General features: G+C 30.7%; 3 pseudogenes; 2 read left to right on the top strand and 1 right to left on the bottom strand.

Moving 5' to 3' along the window:
• Window positions 1–744: 744 nt before the first annotated feature.
• On the top strand, window positions 745–3,602 carry LOC107854120 (annotated as a pseudogene).
• A 3,095-nt stretch (window positions 3,603–6,697) lies between these two features.
• Window positions 6,698–9,583, top strand: LOC107854131 (annotated as a pseudogene).
• Window positions 9,584–13,415: 3,832 nt separating this feature from the next.
• Window positions 13,416–16,550, bottom strand: LOC107879279 (annotated as a pseudogene).
• Window positions 16,551–19,158: the final 2,608 nt, after the last annotated feature.

Below are 19,158 nucleotides of genomic sequence, written 5' to 3' on the forward strand. Positions count from 1 at the left end.
CACACTATGTAATAGGCTTGCTCCTATTTTTCACATACTTGGCTGAGAGCAATACTTGGGACCAAGCAGTGGGGAATTTGTTGACTGATTTTCTACTTTTAATTCATTCATAACTTGGAGGCCATGATTTTCTTGCTATGAGTAGAGGACTTTCTCCTCAGTTGAAGACAAATCAATTTGAGAAAAATTAGTTTCTTTGTTTTCTTCTTTGTAGAGATTATTTTGCAAGAGAATTGTGTTTGGAAATACTTGAGTGAATCTTTGGTAACTACTTTAATTTTTTGCTCTCTTTTATATCCATTGGTGTTAGTAAACTTGCTCCTCTTTTGGTTGTGGATTAGGTTAAGTTAATCGAATCATGTTAAACTTTTTACTCCTTTATTTTCTTAACTTGGCATTACTATTGTCTTGAATATTTGTCATTATAGCATTTGTTTGTTTGTCTCTAATTCAGCTTTACCTGGTAATTGGGCGCAATTAAGATCATATATAGGATCTTTATTATAGCAGTACATAGGAGTGTGATTAATGCAGAGATTTGGAAATCGGAAGAGATGGAAATAATTAGTATAGCATGGTATATGAGAATAAATATAGTTCCATAATTCAAGCAGCTCCGTTTTCCAAAAAAAGGAAAAACGTCCTGTGTCATGCCTTTATGAATTTTATGAACTTATAAAGAAAGAACTTGAAAAAAGAAAAAAAGGGACAGTCCAGTGCATTAAAGCTTGGCTATGCACAGGATCCAATATTATAACTGTTGTTAGAAAATGGTTGTTTTCTTTAGAAACATGTTCATATGGAGAAGTTCGACTCTATATCTCTATATATAATAATGAGTACATCTCTTTCTCTAATAACAATTACAACAATCTAATTAAACACGATTAACAAGAAACAACATTTAGACGGGTCCAATTTTATCACTTATATAACAGGTGCTAATTTATCATTAGGAAAGGAGATGGAAAACAAAGAAAAGGGCGGGAGCAGCAGCAGCAGCAGAGTATGTGTAACAGGAGGAACAGGATTTCTTGGATCATGGCTCATTATGAGGCTTCTTCAACGTGGCTATTCTGTCAACACCACCATCAGATCTCACCCAGGTTAATTTATTAACTTCAACTCTCAAATTTATCTCTTGAATTGTACGTTTCATAGTGATTCTCACAACCTTCACCCCTGTCTCATATAGGTTAAAGTGGAGGATGTAGCTTATCAACAGCTACGGGTTCAAGCGTATCCAGTATTTCTGTATCTTGCTTTGTACTTGTTCCTTTCCTTCTTTTCAACTGTTATCTTCTTTAGTTGCTTGCTTTGTACTTGTTCCTTTCCTTCTTTTCAACTGTTATCTTGCAAGTACTGTTACGTTGAAAGTTTTCCTTGCCTTTAAGGATTTACCGGAATATGCTGAAAAGTGATGGTCACTGAGGAAGACATAATTTAGGGCTGAGAATTAAGGAGACCCCAAGATTGACTTCCATTTTGTTAACATTAATATATATGTGAAACGTCGTTAAATTTTAACTAATATATATTCTGAACTCATATTTTCAAAAGCATCCGTATTTGTACACGTATGTGATCATGCTCATTTGGTCATCAATAATATAGGTATTTGCAAATATTGAACTTTAGTATTAGAAATATTGCCAAAAATACTGAAAATATTTGTTTGACGGGTATATCAAGTGATATAATAATTTTCGTGCTTTTTGTTACTGAAAATACTCTATTTTTCAACTTTTACCATTTTTCAGACAGGAAGAGAGATATTAGCTACCTAACAAACCTAGAAGGTGCATCAGAGAGGCTTCAAATTTTCAATGCTGATATCAACAAACCACAAAGTTTTGCTGCAGCAATTGAAGGATGTGTGGGAGTTTTCCATCTAGCTCAGCCAATGGATATTGAAGAAGAAGAAGTCGATGAAACAAAGGTCAAAATTGTCATTACTGCAACACTGGAGATTTTACAAGCGTGTATTGATTCAAAGACAGTTAAACGAGTCGTATACACTTCTAGCGCTACTGCTGTTGTACTTAATGATAAAGGCTTAGACATATTAGATGAAAGCTCTTGGAGTGATGTCGATTTAATCAAATTTGGAAAGACATTTGGCACATTTTACTCGGTGTGCAAGACATTGACAGAGAAAGCAGCAATAGAATTTTCCGGGAAAAATGGACTTGAACTTGTTTCTGTAGTTGCTTCGTGGGTACATGGACCCTTCATAACTCCTCATTGTCCAGACACTGTTCGAATTTTTATGGACATGATATTTGGTAAGTAATTTTTTTCTCTTTAATTATCGTTAAACTTTATGCAATTCTCTAGATTGGTTTGACATATATACACTAATACTTGGTCGCGGACTTGTGAAGCCGCATTCAAGGGAGGGATTCAATTGAATCCTTTAATTTGTTGGAAATCATACTGTGTAAATAGGGCAGAAATGTTTTTTTTTTCATATATATTTCAACTTTTATGGTACCATTATACTGGTATTGGTAGTTAAAAAAATTGATTTTTGTCGTACTCAACTTTTTTAAATTCCCTTGGTAAAATTCTTGTCGATCCCTCATTGCTGATGGTATCAAGAATTTGAGTATATTTTAGCAGATATAGCACATAACCTGCTTTACATCTAGGATTATCAATCACTTTTTATGGAACTTTACCAGTAGTATATTTATGTGATTTGATAGTGCAATCTCTTTTTTAAGCATACTTCTACCAAAAAAGTACAATTAGCTACAAACTTCATTGCTAATCTGTCACTAAATGGTTCGTAGCTAATATATTTTTTAAAAATAATTTTCCGCTAACTAGTGCAAAATTCTCTTCTCTACACATATGAAGAGAACAAATTGATGCATAGTTAATCATTTATTTAACATAATTTATAGTGATTTTTCAATTATAGATTTTTATTGTATTCTTACAGGGCATCGTGAATGTGTGCTAGAAAAACAAAAGTACATACCTTTTGTACATGTAGTGATGTGATGAATGCACATATCTTCCTTTTTGAGCATCCAAATGCAAAAGGAAGATATATTTGTTCTTCTGCAGAAACAACAGTACATGAACTCTACAAATTTCTTGCTGCCAGATACCCTCAATATCAAATTCCCATTATAGAAGAGTAAGTCGAAAATGTCTTTCTTTTTGGTTCTTGAAATCATTAATGATCAACAATATAATAATATAATACAAAATTCAAATTAATTATAATTTCTTTTGTAGTTCAATGGAGGAGATCAGTGGTGTAAAATGTCCCAGACTTTCAGCAAAGAAGCTCTTGGACACTGGATTTAAGTATGGGCAAGAGGAAATGTATGATGGAGCCATTGAATGTTGCAAAATAAGGGGTCTGCTCTAGTCTTTTAATTAGACTTCTAATGATTAAAAGATTTGTATGTCTATGTTTTTAACAGTAAGTAAAGCATTAACTTTCTAGATAATGTGATTTACACATATTCAGCCTGCAGGGGTTAAAGTTGTATTCACATGTATTCAGCAGTTGCAGTGTATCGTGGTATCATTGATACTCCTTTGCTGAATAATTACACCGTGTAAATAGATATATATTTTGAATATTTTTGCATGTTAATTTCTTTATAAAAATCTTGATTCTGCGCGCTAATGATTTGGAATTATTAGTTCATTTTCTTTTCTTTTTGTCGATCGACTCGATAGTCCTAACAGAGCAAGAAGCTTTACAGACACCAAATAATTTACTGCTTCGACTTCAATTTATTTATTTTTTCCACTTTTATTTTGTTTTCGTTTAGGGAAACAACTAATGAAACTACGTTCATATATTACTATTTTGCAAAACCTCCTGTTAGAACAAATCTCCTATAATTGCATTTTCTATATATTTCTCAAAAGTCAAATGCCTATAACAGTACCAAATCTACATTCTTGGGGTGGCTAAATCCTGAAGATCATGGATTGAAGTCAAAAGGACTTTAATAATATATGTGACTCTCATTTCGATGCTATATATAGTTTCAAAGTTGACAATCTAATTTATTTAGGATGTGTTTGGTTAAGTTGCGTGGAGTCGTGGACTCTTTACTTTCGATGCCTCGTTGGATTTTCCAAAAGATACATTATTTTTTAAGAATTCGACATGCACTCGTTGATATTTTGAAAACTAGTCCAAGAAACGTGGTGTTCGGTAAAGAGATGTTTTCCAATTTCTCATGGTTGGTCAAAGGTTTTGAAAAACAGTTTCTCGAGCATTCTACATTTGTTGTGCCTTCTCCACTCTTCAACATACCTCATTTTCACCTCTACCCTCGTAGCCCCCATCCCTACCATCCTACACCCCTACACCACCCCACCCCACCCCACCCCACCCCACACCTTCATTGTATTTGTTTTTAATTATATACCAATATTTTTAGGATAACATTTTTGCATACATATCGAACATAAGAAAACAAGTCATAAGAAATTTTAAATATTTTCCTAGAAAATATTTTTCGCAGGTGTGCTCTCTATGAAGAAAAATATTATTCATGAAAATATTTTTTGAAAATAAGTGAATTCCTTACTTATTTTCTAAAGTTTGATAAGTAAGCAAAAAATATATTATTTAAAAACATTTATATATAATCCATCAAAACACTAGGTTGCAAAGTGGGGGTTTGGGGACGGGATAGTCAAAGGGTGGGTGTCAGTGGAATTGGGAAAAGAAAATATTTTTCAAAAAAATTAACTAATCAAACATGAAAAAATTTAAAAAATATTTTTCAATTCCCTCCACACCAAACAAACCTTAATCCTAGGTTTTTATGACATTGTCCCTGGATTAATTATCTAAGCACTAGATGGACCGCCATCTACTCCCATGGCGTATAAAAATGATACATTCTCAGTTTCAATTTTTTGGACTTAATTAAGAGCCTATTTGAATTTATTAATTTTAAGTATTTTTAAGTTAAAATAATTTTAAAATATTTTTATAGTATTTGGATAAAATAAAAATAGACAATTTTTTTATTTTTTTTATAAAGAAGTCCTAGTATATGACTTTTGGCTTATAAGTCAAAAACTATTAACCCATTCAAACGGGCTCTTAATTACTTTTCTTTATAGTACAATTTAAACATGTGTTTATTTTTTGCTAACTCTTTAATTTAAACTTTAACACGTGATATGTTTAAAATCACAAGACTAAAACACATTTAATACATTCTACTTTTTAGAAATTGAGCAATTACAGCTTCTACTTCATCTAGGGAAGAAGCTAAGGAGAGATTATTGAGAGAGAATATCTCAGTAAAACTGAATTCGATCAAATACAATCAACAATGTACAGCTGTATTTATACAGTAAAACCTCCACTAACTACTCACAACTAGCTGTTGTAATAATTATACCTAACTGCATTTTGTTAATTATAAAACTACCCCTGAACTTCTACTGTTACGTCACTCCTATTTCTTCATACTTAGCTTTAGTTGCCAAAATGACCTTCTGAACCCCTGTACTATATCGGTTTTGTAAGTTGGACACTTCTACTTACATGTTTGTCATCTGGACCTCTGAACCCACTAAAAGACAACATTTTAAACTCTTTTTTGGTGAGTGTAACACACTCTCCCCCACGTCAACTGTCACGCTAACACGTCTGCCACGTCATTTAAAAAAAACATTACATTAAATTCTAAGTCATTTTTAAAATGCTGCATAACAAATTAAATATTAAAATTAATTTAATTAAATAAGAACAATTTATAAATTGTAGAAAAATTTGAATAATCATGTTTTTATTTTTGCTCACAAATTAAATAATCAAATCTATTCCAAATAGTTAAAATTTTTCTCCAACTAATTTAAATTTTTAACTATAAATTCATATATACAAACATAATAAATTTTTAATTTTTAAATTTAAATATTTTTAACAAATTCACAAAAAGTTTAATTTTTTTCAAGTGAAATTCACTAATTTTTTTCAATATTCACTATCACTCCCTTTCAATTTAAATTTAAATTTTAATCCCCAAAATAATAAAAAGATTTCAAATTTAAATTTTAATTAACAAGATGAAAAGAATTGAAATGAGAGGGAAAATTAAAATTAAAAAAAAGTGAACGTGTGTGTGTGGGGGGGGGGGGGGGGGGGGGGGGGGGGGGGGGGGGGGGGGGGGGGGGGGGGGTGGGGGAAGGGGGTTGAGGGTGGGGTGGGATGGGGCTGGGTGGGGGGTGGGGGTGGGGACGGGCTGGGGTGGTGAGGGAAAAAAATATTCTTTTAAAAAATATTTAAAAAATATTTTTAAAATATTTTAATTTTTTTTAAAAAAATTTAAATTATTTTTAAATTTTTAAAACTATTTTTAAATTAAAAAAGATGGAGAGAAAAAAACGATCCTTATTTATTTATTTTTTTAAAAAAATAATTATTTTTAAAATTTTTAAATTATTTTTAAATTTTTAAAAATATTTTTAAAATTCGCAACCCCAAGCGAGTGGCGACACTCTCTTTGCTACATAGGCAAGGTCAACGGTCAAAGGGTGCAAAATGTTATTTTTTGATGGGTTCGTCCAAATGACAAACATGTAAGTAGAAGTGTCCAACTTACAAAATCGACATATTACAGGGTGCAGAAGGTCATTTTGCCCTTTAGTTTAAACTCTATCTCTAGGATAAAATTGAAACCGAGTGTGTTATAAACCAAATATGCACAAGGACACGTTAATTAGTGGTTTCCATGGATAATTTTCAGAGCTCAATCTTCATGACAGCCACCATTATCTCACTTCTACTTTGTGGATTCATAGTTCATCTTCTGACCAAAAAACTAAATGGGAAAAAGAGATACCATCCAATTGGTGGCACCATTTTCAACCAGCTACTCAACTTCCACAGGTTGCACCATTACATGTCTGATCTTGCTGGAAAGTACAGGACTTACAGATTGATTAGCCCTTTCAAGAATAGGATTTGTACTTCTGATCCTGTTAACGTCGAATACATTCTGAAAACAAACTTCGACAACTATGGCAAGGTACACCATTTTGATCTTGACATCCCAGTAATGTATTTTTATGCTGTAATCTGATTGATTCTAAATAGTCTAGTGATCTGCTTATACAGATTTGGGTGATACTCCCTCATGATCACATAGCTTTTGGGTAGAGGTAGACTTGAGTGACATGTCTTTACATGGTAGCAGAGTTAGGTTCATTTCTGTTAGGACTACCTGTCCACACTCCGGTTGGTTCTGGGCGTGAAAGGGGGTATTAGAGTGGCTCAGAGTCTCATATTGGTTGGGACTGATGATCTGCTTATATAGGTTTGGGCAATACTCTCCTCATGTATTAGCTTTTAGGGTTGAGTTACACGTAAGTGCCATTTCTTTACACCATTCATGACTAAAGCCAAGTGAAGTTGAGAAGCTACCATAATGAAATGATGAACAAGTATTCAATTTGAAATGTTAACACTTGCATTAAATAATTCAAAGTTTCTTATTTCGTGTTGTTGACATTTAGCAGTAGGGCTGCGATATATTTTAGTCAGTAGATGTTATAGTAGCATCAAATATCTTGGGTAAATTCAGAGTATTTGTAGTTGAGAAATTGGAAACTAGTGGACTTTCCCTTGTGGGTCAATGTATCTAGTTGTTGCTAATTGAGGATTTTTCTTATTCTTGTTATATTTTGGGTGGTTTGGGGATGCAACGAGTGTGAATTGAATGTTAGTTCCAGCATCTGACTGAATTCCTGAATCTGTCAGTCTATCAATAAATTACCATGCCTCAACTCTCAAATAAGTTGCAGCCTACTATATGGTATAACGATTTTCGGACTGCCAACCTTGAGTTTTTTGATTAATTTGCAGGGATGGTATAATTACAACATTCTACAGGACCTGTTAGGTGATGGAATTTTCACAATTGATGGTGATAAGTGGCGGAAGCAGAGGAAGTTGTCAAGCCATGAGTTCTCCACGAGGGTCTTGAGGGATTTTAGCAGTGTGGTATTCAGAAAAAATGCAGCAAAGTTTGCCCATATATTGTCTGAAGCTGTCAAATCCAACGAGATAGTTGACATTCAAGTAAGTCCATGAATCGACTTCACAGAACGGTGCATTGTTTATTCTTACCAGACAGTGATCCAAGTTTGATCGATGCAGGATCTGTTCATGAAAGCAACTCTAGATTCTATATTTGCAGTTGCCTTCGGAATTGAGCTAGATAGCATGTCCGGTTCAAATGAAGAAGGCAAAATATTTAGCGATGCATTTGACAAAGCAAGTGCAATAACAACTTGGAGATATGTTGATATCTTCTGGAAGATTAAAAGAGCTCTCAATATCGGATCAGAAGCCAAGTTAAAGGAATATATAAGAACTGTTGATGTGTTTGTTTATAAGTTGATCCAGAGAAAAACTGAGCAGATGAGTAAACCGGAAGCTGATTTATCTGTAAGCCAATCAGCTTATAGCTACTATTTATTAATGCAGATAGAAGCCTACACACAATAATCTTTTGCCCATTGCAGCGGAAGAAAGAAGACATTTTGTCAAGGCTTCTGCAAATAACTGGAACAAATCCAAAGTTTTTGCGTGATATAATATTGAGCTTCATAATAGCAGGCAAGGATACAACAGCAACCACCCTTTCTTGGTTTATATATGTGATTTGCAAGTACCCTTATGTACAGAAAAAAATAGCACAAGAGATTAAAGAATCAGTAACTGAGGAAGAAAATGCAACAGACATAACGAATGTTGCTGCTAATTTGAGTGAAGAAGCACTAGAAAAAATGCATTATCTTCATGCAGCATTGACAGAGACTCTTAGGCTTTATCCTGCAGTTCCAGCGGTAATTGAGAGCTTCTTTTATCATACATCTGTTGCCAAGTAGATGTATGTTTTAAGTTGTTATTTCTGTTTTTCTTCTTACGGCAGGATCCAAAAATATGCTTTTCGGATGACACCTTACCAGATGGATTCAGCGTGAACAAAGGGGACACAGTAACTTACCTACCATATGCAATGGGAAGAATGAAATTTATATGGGGTGACGATGCAGTAGAGTATAAACCAGAGAGATGGCTTGATTCGGATGGTCTCTTCAGGCCAAAGAACCCCTTCAAATTTACAGCTTTCCAGGTTGGTCAAAGCTCTCTATCAGCTTAAATTATCATTTGCTAAAGCCTTGCACGCTAATCTGCACTGTGCGTATATACTGTCATATTAACTATAGCAAAGAACATTCTTTTGCTGATAAAACAGGCAGGGCCGAGGATCTGCTTGGGGAAGGAGTTTGCTTACAGGCAGATGAAGATATTCTCTGCTGTGTTGTTACGTTACTTTGTTTTCAAGTTGAGTGATGACAAGAAGACTGTCAACTACAAGACGATGATTAATCTTCACATTGATGGGGGATTGCATGTTCGTGTCTTTCATAGATAGGGCAATTAAAAAGAGTTAACGTTAATGTGTATAATGTATATTAGTATCGTTCCAATGCTGCCTGAATGTTGTTTATAACATCAATATCCAAAATAAGCCCATCAAATAACATTAACCTACAATGGAAATAAGATTTGCTACCTATGGAATGTAACATCGTTACACATTCTCATTTTCCTTGTTTTACTTTTACCTAATTATTTATAGGGAAAAATTGATTGATCCCAAAGTCAGGGTTATTAATTTTTTCTCCAAAAGATAGACATTCACTATAAATTAAATATATTTATAACAGTCTTCCTTGAATGTTAAATGGATTGATAATGTGCCTCGTTAAAATCTTTTTAAAAAAAAATCGGTGAAAAAAAAACTAATAAAGAAAAAAGAGTACACATCTCTAATAATGCATATTTTGGCAACCTCGTTAAAAATCTTATAAGAAGAATCTAGTGGGACAAAACCTCTTAAGAAAAAAAGAGTACAACGCATATTAACTCCCCCTAATGATGAGAACATCAATCCAAAGACTTGAATCTTCACATTCCATTCTTGTGTACTATCTTCTCAATAGTTGCAGTTGATAGAGATTTAGTGATAAATCAATCATATTGTCACTCGAACGAATATATTACACGTTGATATCACCATTCTTTTGGAGCCCATACACGTAAAAAAGTTTTGACGGAATGTGTTTCATTCCTTTTGTGAATCCTCCCTTTAATCGTGTTATGCATGCTACATTATCTTCATATAAGATTGAGGATATTTTGTCATATTTCAAGTCACAGTTTTCTCAAATGAGATGTATCATAGACCACAGTCTTACATATTCTCGGCTTACTTCATAAATGACTATTATCTCAACATAATGTGAAACAACTTGGTATGACAATATCTTTTCATGACAATGGATATATAATATGCTTGTATCAAACTCCTATATATTGATCAGATGAATGTCTTTTATATTAAAAATCAATTTAACTAGATTCATTAGGATAAACACATTTACGCATGGCCTTTTATTGGCATTATGTAAGCAATTTTATTTCAGTATCTCCATAAAAGAGTAAAACTACATTATACTCATAGTTATAGCAAGATGTATACATGCATATATTGTACAAGATATGGTACTTCAAGATCAATGAAATTCTACAAATTCTCATTTCATAAGATAATATATTGATTTTGAAAACTTTTCAAGGGTTGCAATAATATCAATTAATGTATTTCTAGTTTATCAACCTTGATTAATTTAATCTATGAAAGGATTATAACAAGTTTTTGAAAACTTGTATATACTTCATGTTTGATCCTTAGGAATTTTCATACATATTTGTCAAGTGAAAGCAATCATTCGCATTTAATGTGTGACATCTTTTAGTGTCTGGACAACAAATTCAATAAGCTTTATACTTATCAAGATGCACATTTCACTTGATAATTATTTCTGCGTCAATATGTTTTTATAGACATAGAATTTAGATCCTCATAACTTTTTACAATATTACACCATATTGTATCAAAGATATCATCAACGATATATCATTTGTATTAGTTCACAATAGGACATAACTTATTGAGATCTCATCACTTTCATTATTTTTTCTTAGGTACCTGAACCTCTCAAGAGGTTTCTAAAGTGTTAGCTCGTAGACTCTTTAATAGCACACTGCCTCCTTGTTTTGTTTATTTGCTCCTCTCCACCTTTTAAAGATTATTGCATTTAGAATTGATGGTCTACCATGCTTCATGTATGTCTAGACTTTGTCCTTCAGGGACATTCAATAGGAGCATTTGCAGTAGAAATATGTTACTTTTCGGTCGGTAAATGCTTCTAGCACTTGACTTGAAGTATGTTTTGAATGAGGATCATACTGATGATAATTCACAATATATTTCTAATTAAAATTTAATTATTTTTCTCTGTTGTGAATATATATGTCGATCTACTTTAGAGAATTCATCTCACATCAAAAACTGTTAGATGAAAAATATTTAATTTTTGACGCTGAACCAATTATGTGGCAAAAATTAATCAAAATTTATTGATATAATGAATACAAGTGCTATTGTATGCAGTATATCATATTTCATACCAACATATGAATCTTTGTTCTGATAAGCAATAGTTCACCTATTCATCGAAGGCATTCAACGGTGCACCAGTATTATCGAGGTGAATTGTCTTGATTACACAGTCTAAAAATTATGTTCTTAACTCAATTAGTTGAGCAAGCAATTTTATTAATGTCAAATTGTAGGCTGACAATAAACGCACATGTGGTCACTTTATCGGTGCATATATCACAGGACATGTAAACGGGTCTATATTCACCTTTTATAATTTTCAAAATTTAGGAAATCCAATCTCAATATTAATTTATCATGAGAAAAAACAACATAAAAATAATTATTTAATAATCTTCTAGTTCTTCAATATATGTATGCACATCTTCAGGATAAAAAAGTAGTTTGTGCCAACTGACAGAATTATTTTTATTAGTAGACTCCAATTTTATCATGATATATGCTATTTGTTCGAGTAATTTTAAGAGTTTCACCACTTCAAGAGTAGATTTCAAGATTTACTATTATTTTTTTTTTGTTTTTATTATTATTATTATTATTATTATATGTCTCGAATTTGTTTCTAAAGTGGTAATAATGTTGTAGATGCACTAGCAAAGGATGACACAAAATTTGTATATTTTGGTGAAACAAGAGTTTTTAAAATTTGCTTGTAAGATAGTCTAAACAGACATACTAGGAACTAACTTTGAAAGAAGAATTGCTAGTTGTAATAAACTTTCTATGGATCTAGACCCTTTATCTATTAGTTTTAATCCAGGACTCCAGGTTACGTCGAATGACTAATATTTTGTAAACACTACACTATCACTTAATATTAGTATCGATTTAATCCAAAAAAAAAATAGAGTCATTTTGATATATTGTTGTCCTCCTTATATGCATCTAAATATCAACAAGATATATCTACTATATATACATATATCTTTTGCCATGTATCATAACGAACTATAGCCATGGATTTCACAAAGGATTGAAAACGTACCGATCACATATACTGATCCGTTCTCCTCTGCAAAAAGATTATACGTTCTCCTGTAATATAAATATAGACTTAATACAAAAGAATTAGAGACTCGTGTTGATAATCTATTATGAAATAGTAAAATAAAGAACAACAAGAATAAGAGAGAAAAGTTTTTATTTTTCTTCTTAAGGGATGATTTACAACGAAGAAAACTCATTTGTTAAGGAAAAATTAACTGTCTTAAAGTTAGGGCTCCTAACTTTTCTCCAAAAACACGCATCTAGTACTCTAACTTGATACACATTCACTATGACTTGATAATCATTCACTGTAACTTGATAAACATTCACAGTCATTTATAACATTTTTTTTAAAAAAAAACTATAACGTTTCTATTATTGCTATGAAAAAAGTGACGCCTCTCAAATTTGGGGCCTAAGGCGGGTGACTTAGTTTCTGAGGCATAGAGTCCCAGTCTCGACCCCTCCCACCCACCCCGACCACACCCCCACCCAAACCCCAATCAATTGAAAGTGATCATAATTTTCTTCTGTTCAATTTGAAAGTGATCATAAAGAAATCATTTCCTCATGTTTTATTGGGCTTTGCACAACAGTAACAATTGAATCCTATTCGAAACTTTAACCAAAAGCAAAAACAATACAAATTATGTTCTCAATAACATATATAATACATATAAATGTTAATCAGAAACACATTGTAGTATTTTACTTAAAAAGGAAACTCGCTAACTTATAAAAATAATCACCTAGTTCCTCCGGAGCTTGATGTGAAATTTTATTATCACAAACATTATAATAAAAAGGACTAGACACAAGACGGTGCATACCATATTAAACATAGGTAATAAAAAAAACTCTACCTATATGTTAAAGAAGATAATTATATGACTAGGTGTAGGGAAAATTTTTAGGGACAAGGCAAAGATCATTTTTCTTATGCATGCCAAGTCCAGGCAAAATATCTGTGTCAATTTCTTCTTTCATCATTCCACAAGGCAGTTCCCAATCGAATGCATAAAGAAGATTTGAAAGTATAAGATCCACCGTTGCAACACCAAGTGCTAGGGCTGCAGAGACAAATTTCTATTACTCTTCATAATTCTACTTAAAATATGTAATTAATATCAATATCTACAATCTATCTCTATAATCTATAATATATTAAAAGTGTAAAGGGCGTTGTTTGAACTTTTTGCCCTTCGTTAAAAGTCTTTTGCTTTAGACAAAATCGTCTTTTCACTATTTTTTCCTAATAGTTAAGAGTTGAAAATTAATTAAATATATTTATGGCAAAAATCTTTCCTTATTAAGTCATCAGAATTTCAATATTTATTCCTAATTTAAAAGTTTAAAATTAATTAAACATTTTTATAGTAAAACCTTTCCTTATTAGAATTCATCAAAATTAATGATAACTGATACTTTTTTTTCATTAGTTTAAGAATTCTAAATCAACTAAATTTGATTCCAAGAAGATTTGAAAAATCTAAAAATAAATGTAAAACTATTAGAATAAGAAAAATTTAACAAGTACCAGATTTTAAAAGTTTTAATTAGGTAATAAAAATGTAATCAATAATTTTGTAAAGATTTGACTTTAAAAATAAGGAAAGATTTTAAATATATATATATAAAATAACTGTAATACAAATATGGTTTAAATTGATGCGTCCCTTTTAGCCTGTGACAACGAGGGAAAGAGGTACGCAAACACAAAAGTGATGATCTATCAACCACTTGGAACTGATAAAACATATATGTGTATATATTTATATTTACATTATTATATTAAAATGTGAAAGATTTTTAAAAAGTAATTTGAACTTTTACATTTTATTAACAATCTCCACAATAGAAAAAATTATTTTTAAATAATCAAATATTATACGTGCAAGGTACGTGTGGTTAAACTAGTTATATTAAAAGTGTGAAGGAACTTAAAAAATGTTGTTTGAAATTTTTATCATTCATTGAAAGTCTCCGCAGCTCAATTAAACTTATAACATAAATTGTACCACTAAATACCTGGACAACCTCTTCTACCAGCTCCAAATGGAATAAATTCAGAATTTTGGCCCTTGAAATCAATACTGCTACTCAAGAATCTCTCAGGTATAAATTCTTCCGGATTGCCCCATATTTCAGGATCTCTTGCCATTGCCCATGAGTTAACAAAAACTATAGTTTTTGGTTGAATTTCATACCCTTCTAGTGTAGATTTTTTCATTGATTCTCTAGGCATTAGGAGTGGAACTGGCGGATATAATCTAAGGGTTTCTTTTATCACTGCTTTGAGATAAGCCATGTTTTGAATATCATCTTCATTTACAATGCCTTTGTTCCCAACTAATTTTCTAATTTCTTTTCGAACTCTCTTCATGATTTTTGGATTCTTAATCAAGTTTGTCATTGCCCAAACCACTGTAACTGCGCTAGTTTCTGTTCCAGCAAAAAATACATCCTACAAAATAGTTAAATTAAGAGGAAAATGAAAGAGTGCATCAAATTATGAGAAGTTCCTAAAGTAATAGCTAGATAAGGTAGTTGTGTATGCAAAGTAATAACTTGTGCACTGATAACATAAAGTTAGTTATTTACAACGTCTACATATAGTAAGCCTAATCCGGTAATATATTTGGAAAAATTAAGAGGGCAGGCCGGTGTGCACTAAGTTCCCGCTATGTGCAGGGTCCTGGAAGGGTCCGATCACAAAGATCTATTGTACACAGACTCATCTTACATTTCTGCAAAGGGTTATTTTCAAGGCTTGAACTCGTGACCTCCCAATCACATGACAGCAACTTTACTGGTCAGTTACTTCAAGGCTCCGCTCCAGATTATGTATACTGACATGAGTTAACATAGTTTAACCTGTAATATCCTGCTTTTACAATGGTGTAAGAAAAATGGATATACTAATATTGTCTTAGAATGAGATTCCTTTTAATTGCTAGCATGCTCCAAATATAAGCCTGAACACCATGGCATGTTTATGTCGTCCCTACATAGAACTTAAAATCTAGAAAATAAAGTAAACAATTTGCTAGTATTAACTAATTAAATCAACTAATTGTATAAAAATTATTTACACTATCGATCAATGTATATAAATTAATTTTTTTTTTCCCTGTATAGGCATATATAATTAATCACTTACCGTGAGAATTCCTTTTATGTTGTCCAAAGTGAGATCAAATGGAGTTGATTGCTCTTTTCTTAATTGGAGCAAAAGATCAACGATATCTCCTTCCATGGATTTTGGTCTATTGGGATTGTGATGCAGGTCAATTAGTTCTTGATAAAACTCATCTAAAATCTTAAATTTCTTCTCAAGTTTACTAATATTTCCAAATAATTTATCAATCCAACCAAATAAAGGAAAATAATCAGAGACAAAGAACTCTACCGCCATCTCTTGTGACAAAGCTAAAATTTCATTAAATCTCCTCTTTTCATGTGCTTCTTCATCAAACCTAATACCAAAAGCAACTCTACTAATAATTGTACTTGTTAGCGAACTCACTGTATTGCTCAAATTTGTCGTTTGTAAAGCGGCTGCTTGTTGAGATATTTTCTTGATCATTCTTGAGACTTCATCTTCACGAATTGGTCTAAAAAGTTGCACTTTCTTGAGACTGAACAAATGAACGGTACAAACTTTCCGTACTTCTCTCCAGTAGTCATTGTAAGGTGCAAATCCAATATCATGACCATTGTAAGATACTTTTTGTTGGCCAACAAAAGAGGGTCTACTACAAAATACTAAATCTTGTACTTTTGTTACCTCTTTCGCTAATTTTGCTGAAGAAACTACTACCATAGTAACAGATCCAATTTTCAGTGAGAATATTTTTCCATATTTTTGTGAAAGTTTCCAAAAATAAAGACAGGGTTTTGAACTATCAAATTGATACAAATTTCCAATAAAAGGTAGCCTAAAAGGACCTGGTGGCTGCAGATTGTTTTGTGAAGAAGAAAAACGAGAATAACAAGAAGAGATACTGAGAATAGAAAGAACATCATTTTGCTATCCACAACTGCACAAAATACTAGTCACTTGAATGTCTTCTTATATATAAATGAATCTTGGGTAGACCATATTAAGAATATAAATAAGTGATCGAAATGTACAAATGCTCGGTTTTGGGACCACCATTTAAGTTGTAATCAAAGTAAATTTTTTTAAAAAAAATAATTATACTACTACCTTTGAAAATAACTTTACATGTAGCGATCTGTATTTGAAGTTGTAAAAATTAAGTGTCAACAAGAATGACATGACTTCAGCCACATATTACCGAGGTGTTCAGGCATTTTTTACATCTACTTCAGTCATATATAGTCGAAGTGTTCAGTGTCTGATGTTTGGCCTAATCATCCTAAAACTTCAGAATTTTTTATCTGGAATTGGCATGTATTTACTGGAAGTCCTTTATTTTTTATTTTTTAATTAATTTTTTAATCCATATTGGAAGCTGATTTAAGAAAATTTATTGATTTAATTAATTTGTTTAACAATTTCCGAAAAAATTATATATATGAAGTTTTGCTTCGGCTTAGAATTCACTCGCGATACCTTTAACGAGTGAAGTTTGATTTTGACCTGATATTTCACTCATGGTGCCTTTATTTTATATTATTTCAATCATAAGTATCTCAATTAAATTAATCTTTTTCAGTTCAAAATTAACTCAAAAATATAATGAAATTCCGGATATTTACAATATTATAATAAGTTATAGAATCTCTATTAATCAAATACCGAGCAAAGCATTTAATGAATTAAAAAAAAAAAAAAAAAAAAAAGAGCAAAGCATTTAAAGCAAAAGAAGAGAAAAAACAATTTTATCCGACGTCCACCTAAATCGCTTAATAATTAAACATTCGGAAAAGACTCAAAAAAATACCCCTAAACTATCTGAAATAGCTCAAAAATACCTCTCATTAGATTTTTCACTTAAAAATACCCCTCCATTAAATATTTGGCTCAAAAATACCTCTCTCTATAACGGAATTCGAAAAAGGATCAAAAATACCCCTGAACTATCTGAAATGGGTAAAAAATAGCCCTGTGTTAAATATTTGGCTAAAAAATATCCCTCCCCTTAACGAAATTAAATTATTTGGATTGGATTAAAATCTAACTTTAACTTTTTAACCCTAATACTTTAATTTTTTTACATAAAAGTATTTTTTTAATTTTAAAAATAAGATAATGAAAAAAAGTATTTGAATTATAATATAAATTGGTTGAATTTGATTTGAAAAATAAGCACACATTTATTCTAAAAAGGTATTTTCACTTACATCTTTTAAATCTTTAATGAAATTAACAAAATACAAATTAATGAAATTAATGAAATATAAATTTTCACTTACAGAAATTAGCGAAATATAAATTAAATGATGAACTTTATATAAATTAATGAAATAATAAAAATAATTTAATTTCGTTAAATACCCCTTTGTTAAATATTTGGCTCAAAACTACCCCTCCCCTTAACGAAATTAGATTATTTCGATTGAATTAAACCCTAACTTTAAATTATTAATCCTAATACTTTAATTTTTTTTACATAAAAGTATTTTTTTAATTTTAAAATAAGATAATGAAAAAAAGTATTTGAATTATAATATAAATTGGTTGAATTTGATTTAAAAAATAAACATACATTTATTCTAAAAAGGTATTTTCACTTTACATCTTTTTAATCTTTAAAGAAATTAACGAAATTAATGAAATATAAATTTTCACTCAAAGAAATTAATGAAATAAAAATTAAATGATGAACTTTATAGAAATTAATGAAATAATCGAAATAATTTAATTTCGTTAAATATCTCTCTGTTAAATATTTGGCTCAAAAATACCCCCCTAATGAAATTAAACTATTTCGATTGAATTAAAACCTAACTTTAACATTTTAATCATAATACTTTAATTTTTTTACATAAAAGTATCTTTTTAATTTTAAAATAAAATAATAAAAATATTTGAATTATAATATAAATTGGTTGAATTTGATTTAAAAAATAAACATACATTTATTCTAAAAAGGTATTTTCACTTTACATCTTTTTAATCTTTAAAGAAATTAACGAAATTAACGAAATATAAATTTTCACTTAAATAAATTACCAAAATATAAATTAAATGATGAACTTTATATAAATTAACGAAATAATCAAAATAATTTAATTTCATTAAATACCCCTTTGTTAAATATTTGGCTCAAAAATACCCCTCCCCTTAACGAAATTAAATTATTTGGATTGAATTAAAATCTAACTTTAACTTTCTAACCCTAATACTTTAATTTTTATACATAAAAGTATTTTTTAAATTTTAAAAATAAGATAATGAAAAAAAGTATTTGAATTATAATATAAATTGGTTGAATTTGATTTGAAAAATAAGCACACATTTATTCTAAAAAGGTATTTTCACTTACATCTTTTAAATCTTTAATGAAATTAACAAAATATAAATTAACGAAATTAATGAAATATAAATTTTCACTTAAAGAAATTAGCGAAATATAAATTAAATGATGAACTTTATATAAATTAACGAAATAATAAAAATAATTTAATTTTGTTAAATACCCCTTTGTTAAATATTTGACTCAAA

Source organism: Capsicum annuum, chromosome 1 (assembly GCF_002878395.1).
Source record: "Capsicum annuum cultivar UCD-10X-F1 chromosome 1, UCD10Xv1.1, whole genome shotgun sequence".
Taxonomy (NCBI): Eukaryota; Viridiplantae; Streptophyta; class Magnoliopsida; order Solanales; family Solanaceae; genus Capsicum; species Capsicum annuum.